An 8,147-nucleotide genomic window follows, 5' to 3' on the forward strand; every position below is an offset into this window, starting at 1 on the left:
GTCTCTCAAGTTCCGAAAGGTCCACTTCGCTCCTGCAGATGCTTTTTATTCGGTTGCTCTTTCTTCACCGCCTGCTTTAACTTGTACAAGCAGCACTTCTCCAAACTCTTACTGCATGAGCATCAGTTTACACAGACCATTATTCAACGCTCCCTCCCCTAGGGCTGGAAAAGGGGGGTGGGTCTGGGATGAGACTTGAATAGAGCGAACCTATTATTTTGTATAATTCAAATCAGATAAATTTATCCATTAAGCATGCAGCCAAAGTTTGGGTTTTCCCCTCTTTCCCCCATTGGTTTGGCAAAAAGCTCACATAAGGATTATCCCATCTTTCTCCTTCAGTAAAAAGGTGGGTTTAGGGCTATTTTTTTCCTGTGGCATTAATTCATTCCCATATGTTGAAAAATACCGTGTTTTCTGCAAGAAGCCCTCTTAGTACCATGAATCATCCTGTAACATACATGGAAACATTTCTGCAGCCACATACAAATAACAATGGTTTTACACAGTTACCTTACAAAGTTATTTTAAACTACAATATCCAGGGATGTTATTTGTATTGCAGAATGATTTCTCTTTTAGATAGGATATACTCCATAAGCAGCTTGTGTCAAATTTTGTAGAAAATAACGAGTGCCTGACTGCAGGGGGGTGGGACTAGATGACCTTTAAAGGTCCCTTCCAACTCAAACCATTCTATCATTCTATGATTCTATGAACTGCATAGTGTTCCACCAGTTTTTTCTCTCAGTTCAGCTGCATAGGTCTATAATCACACACAGAGAACTTGAGCTCCAACATCATTTTGCTTTGCACAATTTGTTTGTGCTCTCTTCTTGCTTATTTCTGCATGCTTCTGAAGGTGTTAACGATAATCTGTAAAATGTTGATTAGTTTCAGAAGTTATGTGGAAGAGACCACCTCGGTTTTAACTAAACTGCAAGCTCAAGTAAAACTTGAGGACAGAGGAAAGTCTGAAGGAAGATCCACATTTCCAGAACTTAGTTATGAATAAACTGCTGGAAAAGTCAGTCTAGTAAACTTCAAAGTTAGTTGCCTTTGTTTCCCTTCTGTTTATTTTCCTACGTTTATATTTTTCAGGCTGCAATCCAATGAAGATTTGTGTACATGCTTCATTTTACCACTGATAACTCCACTTAAATAAATCTACCTCTGAACTTAGACACGTGCATCAGTCTTTGTAGATAGAGCAGTAAATATAGGAATAAAAGACAGATGGTAAACAGTCTTAAAATCTATAAAGTACGGATTGGTTTAAGCTAAAATAATGTATTTAAAATAGTAGAAAAAAAGTAGAAATTTTTTTAAAAATGACATAGGGAGGTGGCTGAAAGAATTATTTCATCTGGGAACAATTAGTACCAGGAGCCTGACAACAGCCCACAGTTGTGTACGTCTTTCTTTAAAAAAAGATGCATGTCAGAGAGACAAGACAGAAAATAATGGGCTTAGTTTGCAGCTACATGTTTCTTGGTTAGATTTCCAGGTAACCTTGTATCTCAGATATTTTTGGGATATCTCAGATATTTCAGATAGCCAAGGTATCTCAGGAGGTTCTGTAATTGCTATCACTGAACTTTGTAAGAACAAGTTTGAGAAACCTCTGTCAGGCACATCTGGGTATATCACGGTCTAGGTTACCTCTGGAGTTTCCCTTTTCCTTCTACATTTCTACATGGTGTAGCTATATTATTTCTTTAATATTTATCTGAAGATGCTTTGAGAGACACAGTTACTCAGAAATTAAATATTTATGGCACACTATTAAAACCAGCTGATGAGCGTGAAATTCAGAACAAGTTTATCATCATAAGTTAATGAAAGGCTAATTTCATGTCCTCTTAGGGACAGCGAAGGACAAGAACAACATGGAGTATTGCCCAGAGCAAGCAGATGCACTATAAGATGTCTGCAGGAGGATTTAAAAACAGAACATTTGTATTCCACATGTATTTGACAGGAAAGATGGACACAAGTCCTAGAACATGCAAAGAACAATCCAAACAAGCTAAATTATCTGCACTATCTAAATGACATTTGACATATTCTAAGAACAATAACAACACTTTTGCAACCACCAGTAGCTCTCTCTGGTTGTACATTTGTGCAGTTAATTCCATATCTGCACATTCACTCTTTTCCCACCATTACTTCTTTTCCATGAAAATCATCGTAGGAGAGAGTGTTTCTAGCCAAGCTACTTGAAAAAGAGTTTCAGAAGTTTTGTCTTGTAAGTACTTCACCAGAACAGTACCTGTTTTCCCTCTGCGGAATTTCTGGAGGTGGCAGTAGTCGCAGCATAGGAACTGTGTTGTATAACCCCACTTTCACTCAGTCTTCTAGGCTGTTTACTTATTGCTACATTTTTATTTGTTTGTTTGTACTAAAGTGGTCTGAAACACAGATCCAATTTAAAATAAAACATGTAAACACTCAGAGAATATGTGTTTTCAGTAAAACAGGGAGCTGAAGACAGCACTAATCATCCGTATGCCATCCATTTCAGGAAACACTAAACCATAGAACACATAGTACACATAGTACAATGTGCAAGGCAGCAACACAGGACAGAGACAGTGCAGGTATTTCCAGAGTAGGTTAGAGGCAACAGCCGACTATAACAGAATGAAACAAATTAAGAGAGAACAAAGTAGGAAGGCATTAATGATGCAAATTGTCAATTTTCTTGGATATAACAGAAAAAGAATTTAAAGGGGAATAACGATGCCATTCTGCAAATCTGTAGTAAGAGCACCTTCCTTGTACAAAAGGAGATGTAAGTGGTTGACATCCACAGAAACCTCATTTTTACATAGTGCAAGTGGTGGACCAGTAGAAGGTCTGAGGACCAGTGGGTCTAAAAGGCCTACATACTGTAGTTCATCGCAAGTGAATAACAGACGACAGAAGGGTCACAAAATAGGTTATCAAACATCCCTGTTTTAACGTTCAAAAGTATTTATAAATACTAGATATTTGTAGGAAGTTTGTTAGAAGGAGTAGAAATGCAGAGCCACTGCAGGCTCAGGTACACTGTTACAACACTACTGTACGTAGTTATCAATAATACTATAGTAACCCACCTGTGCAGATACAAGTTTGTTTTTCTAGGCAAACTATAGAAAAAGAATACTCCAGACAACAATAGCCAAATTGTACAGCGGTTAAATAGCCAAATACAGGAAGGGAGTATTTATGAACGTGAATGAATACGTGTGGGCTACCACAACACGGAATGTGTAATTAAACTATTTGCTTCTCTTTGCTGTGCCAGATCATAATTGTGTGGTTCTGTTTAACTTTCAAATGAGAGTTATTAATGTCTGTATGTGCCACTAGGGTTGCTGCTTCACTGACACACTTACTACTGTGGAACCCGAGCTGGAGGGCAAACTTGCACACTGCAGCACATTAAATAATCAACAGTAAATAAATAAAAAAAATATGCTACAAGAGATAGATGAAGCTGAAATAACAGTTTCCTAGAATAGACTTGAAACAGAGAAAGGAAGAGCGAAGGAAATAAACCAACAAACATTTGAAAGAGCAGCAGAGGTTTAGTGAAAGGTTTAGGATGTAATCTAAACTGGCAGAGGGATCGGCATTGCCTGATCCCATTTTCTTCCCAAATATGATCACAGACTTGTTACAGGTAACAGCCAGTAGTATTGCCACAGAATTCCCAGGGATAGTGGCGAGTGCAGTAGCCATGATATAAAACCTCCTTCCAATCCATGTAAAATCACCAAACCATAAAGAACAGAGAAGTTATGCCATCAGTACTAGCCAATCAAAACACATTTATGTGGCTTGGAAGATAAATATTTTCTCCTACTTCTACAATCTTCCAGCATGTATATTTATCAGACGTCTTAACTCCGACTCGAAAACACACTCACAGTTCTTTAAATTTAAACAATGACGTTTGTCCTGGCCTGTCGGTTTGCTGAGTTTGCAAAATTGTTTTATGTAACTAGTCAGTTTGGACTTTTGTTATTTCAAACAAGTTGGAGCACATGCCTCTTCACAGCAGAAGTGCTTCAATTTTAGTTAACTTTGGTATGTAACGGGATGACAGTACAAACTAAACTTGACTATTGATAATTTAGATTATGTATTATTTTTGGATGATAATTTGTCTCCAAATCCACAGTGATACTGTTATCTCAGTCTAGACCCCCTAGTGGGGTCAAATTAATTGTACTTTGTTACCTTCACTTAGGTATTTCTAAATCCAATTTAAACTTGCCCTCCTCTTTGCATGAACTCTCACAAAGTTCAGTGGAAGCTTTCTTTGTGTCCTAATAACATTGATATTCAGAGTCAATGGTTACATTATCATCTTACCAGGAATTCTGTTTTCTTAGAATTATTCTCACTTTTTAACAGTCTTGGTTATATCTAGCTTGTAATTAAATTGAACATCATTTTATGATTACAGTATAATAATTGTACTGTATGTTTTACATAAATGTTTAAATAGCTAATGTATCTACAGGTGTAATTTATGGAAGTAAAAGAGATTTGATAGGAGGCATTTAACTTGGCCCAAGTAACACCTTCAGCTAAGACTGCACAGGTAGGCTCTTCAAAACATTTGCAAGGAAGAAAAGCTGAAAAACAGCGTTGAAGTGTCAGAAATGTAAGCAAAAATGTTCAGTGTACTTTGAAACATCTTTTCATTGAAAAAAAAAAAACACACAGTCATGATTTCTGGCTTTTCTGACTGTCCTTAAATCCATCTTCTGAAAGATCTTTTCAAGTTTTGAGGTCACTTCTTTGGAATTTTAAATACTTTCTACATTTCCATGCTTCTTCCTGAAAAGGGATGAAATTTGAACTTAACAGGCTATGAGGTGAGAACAGAGCTTATACTGTATGCTTACTATTGAAGCAGCTTTAGTTTAAAGGAAATATAGCCGTTTCTCTCAGTCTTTGGTTTCATCTACCATACAGCAATAATTAAAATCCTAATCAAATATTGTACATAAAGAAGATACAGAAATAGGAGCAAGCTACCCAGTCCAAGGTGTTGATAGCACTGTGCATGATTTACTGTTCAGTGCTTAACAAAACCCCGTGAATCAACTGCAGCAAAGAATTCAGCTCTACTTGTAGACTTTTTGTAGCAGCTTTAGATCCTTGTCCTGTGCTTCTTATTGTGTACTACATTAAGTGATCCTGAGAACCACTTCCCTTGAAGTCCCAAGTTTTTAAACACACAAGAAAAAAGTAAGGCTCTACTAAAAATTATGACCATCAGGAGGGCATAAGAAACCAGAGAAATAGAAATTGGGTGTAGTTTAGGGCTTTGCTGAGCTGTAATGTTGCTAAAATTGCCACGTCAATGTACCCTTTTGGTTTAGAAGGCCATCTTAATGGGTAACAATATCCTTCAAGCATTATTCCTCTCCACAGACAGAAACTTGGTGGTTTGCCACGAGGATGAAGAGCACATAAAGACAAGTTTCAGTATTGCAGCCTATTAGAAACACAAAGAAAATAATATTATAAAATGACAATTCCTCAAGAAGATTAAGTTTCCTCAGTATGGAATTCAGCCTAACTAAGGAGGTGGCCATGGAGCAGAGTAAAAGCTTTTATTTCAGCAAGGAAACTTGAGTCACGTCCAAGAAAATCGCACCTCCTCTGTCCATAGACTTCCAAGAAATAATGTACTTACCCCAAAGTTCACCTGCCTCTCTGCCAGCGCTCACGGTCTGAAAGACAGTTTTGCCACACCAATCCGTTATTTTGCCCTCAGTTTAGCAAGAGCCCTACGGCAAACAAAACTTTTCTGGGTAATCATCTAGCTATCACTGTTCATTTGCAAGTCACCTGGATCCATGAACTGTATTGCACCTTGCTGCTGCTAGGAAACATGCAGTGTCATGCAAGCATACTCCCGCGGGGATAGAGGCAGCATCTCAGAAGGGTATGTACACAGCAGTGCGACGGCAGAGAGCAAGATTTTCTTCATGCGTACCACTTTCAAGGCAAACACGGAGCTCTCAGCCATGTTGTTTCCACTGTCTACTTAGCAAGGGACCTCGCTACCCAGTTGTGCAAGAGAAGCACTGGCCAACAAAAGCATCTGATAAAGCATGTGAGGACCTCACTGCACTCCAAGAGAGCTGGGTCTCCGATTCTTTGGATTCGGGGCTACAGGGCAACGAGAGCCCACTGTGCACTCTGGTCACACTGAAGCATTAATGATTGCAGTCTACAGTACTGCTTCAAATAAAGATACTCGCCTGACAAGATACAGCGCTGAGTTTTGTGGCTGAAGAAGACAACTGAGTTTCCTAGAGGGCTGGGATTACAGACTAGTTCTGGAGCCATCTATTGCGACCACTGGGTGAGGAGCACTGCCGGGCTGCAGGAGTAGTGAGGGGCCAGTACAAAAGCCCCAGGAACCAGCAGTGTTTCTCAGTGACTAACCCCTGTCTGGAAAGCAGAATTAACTGACCATATTCCAGTACAGGTGCCATGACGCGCAGCAGCAACTGTTTTGCAGTGAGTAAATGCATACCAGTCTGCCACTTGCAGCTACCGTCTGGAGTAATAGCAGGAAGTAATTACTGCAGTAATCATATCAAAGTAATTAAATCTAAAGTTTGAATACCAGCACGGTATTACTGAAGCATGGAGTCATTCTAACCTTGTAAAATTATTATGCTTTTCTTGATGCTGAAAGTAGTGCATCCCACAGAGTCATTAGTAAGATCATTAGTCAGCATAGACAAGATTTACTGCATATGAATTAGCACGCTGTCTTAAATCCAGCTACTACTAGTGCCACAATTACAAAAATTAGTATTACTATTAAGCCATTTCCACATTTAGTAGGGTTTTTTTTCCCAAGTTTATGAAGAGTGGAGAACATTTGCAAAGCAATTCTTAAAGTGTGTTAAGAGAGAATGATGCAGAGGGAGGCTGGCTGACTTGCTCAGCTATCCCACTGTCACAGATCTATTGTACTAAATTACCATCTTTCCACTAACTTGCCACAAGAGCTGGTCCCAACTACTATTACTAGTAAATAATGCTTTAAAACCAGGGAGAGGAAATCAGCACCAGGATACTGCACATTAATCTTTTCCATATAAGCCACTCAAGCACCGTCATGGCTGGTCCCAGTCTGTGAGGCAGAGGACTCAGAACAAGAGAAAGAACCATGCATTATGGAGTAGGGCTCAGAGACTAAAAGTTTGAACTGAACCAGATCAGTTCCACTTTCAAAATTACCTGACTGATACAGAGACCAAAAACAAGCACCATGTGTTCTGAATTATGCTTCCAATATCTCTGTATTCTCAATTTGTGAATTTATGCTAATAAGAAACAGAGTAAATATTTTTCTGAAGCGCATTTGTCGTACAACCAGAATAGCTCTACCATACATACTCCTTCCAGTATGGTAAAGGTTTATACTAACCTATTTTGAACCAACAGATCAATATCAATGTTGTTTCATTATTTCATAGATTGCTGCTAAAGCTCTACAAACTCTCAGCCAAAAACCCACCTCATAATGTGATACAAAGTAGCATAACCATAACAGTATTAAACAGATGTTACTTAAAAGGCATTCTTTTGCCACAAACCACCACCACCTCTCCTCAAATTTTCTAGAAATATAGAAATATACTGCAGTCTTCATTAAGAAAAAAACCCAGGCTCAGGAATCTTTCTTTCACACCTCTGCTTCCAACTCACCTTATGATAAGTCAAAAACCTTTTCGATTCAATAACTTCTGTAGTGACATTGCACTGTTTAGCAGTTACAATTATTTTATTGCATGATTAATAAATAGAATATAAATGACAAGAGAAATAGCTTTTATTTCAGCAACTTCTCAAGAGTAGCAAGAAAAAATGAGGAAAACAGAGCACAGAATTTATTTGTACTCACTAATGCTGTTCTTGAATTTCCTTTGGAGACAGAGTCCCTCTTTCTCCTGGCCTTTGAACTTCAAAATATTCCCAAACAATTTCTTACAATTTTAAGACAGATTAAGTCATAAATATAAATTAGCTCCCAGTTTAAAATATTATGTAAAGTGCTCTTATCAGGATTTGTTCATTCAATGAATGATTTTTATTTAAGCATTTTAAAAACCAGT

The sequence above is a fragment of the Chlamydotis macqueenii genome, chromosome 6 (assembly GCF_036417535.1).
Source record: "Chlamydotis macqueenii isolate bChlMac1 chromosome 6, bChlMac1.mat, whole genome shotgun sequence".
In the NCBI taxonomy this organism is placed as follows: Eukaryota; Metazoa; Chordata; class Aves; order Otidiformes; family Otididae; genus Chlamydotis; species Chlamydotis macqueenii.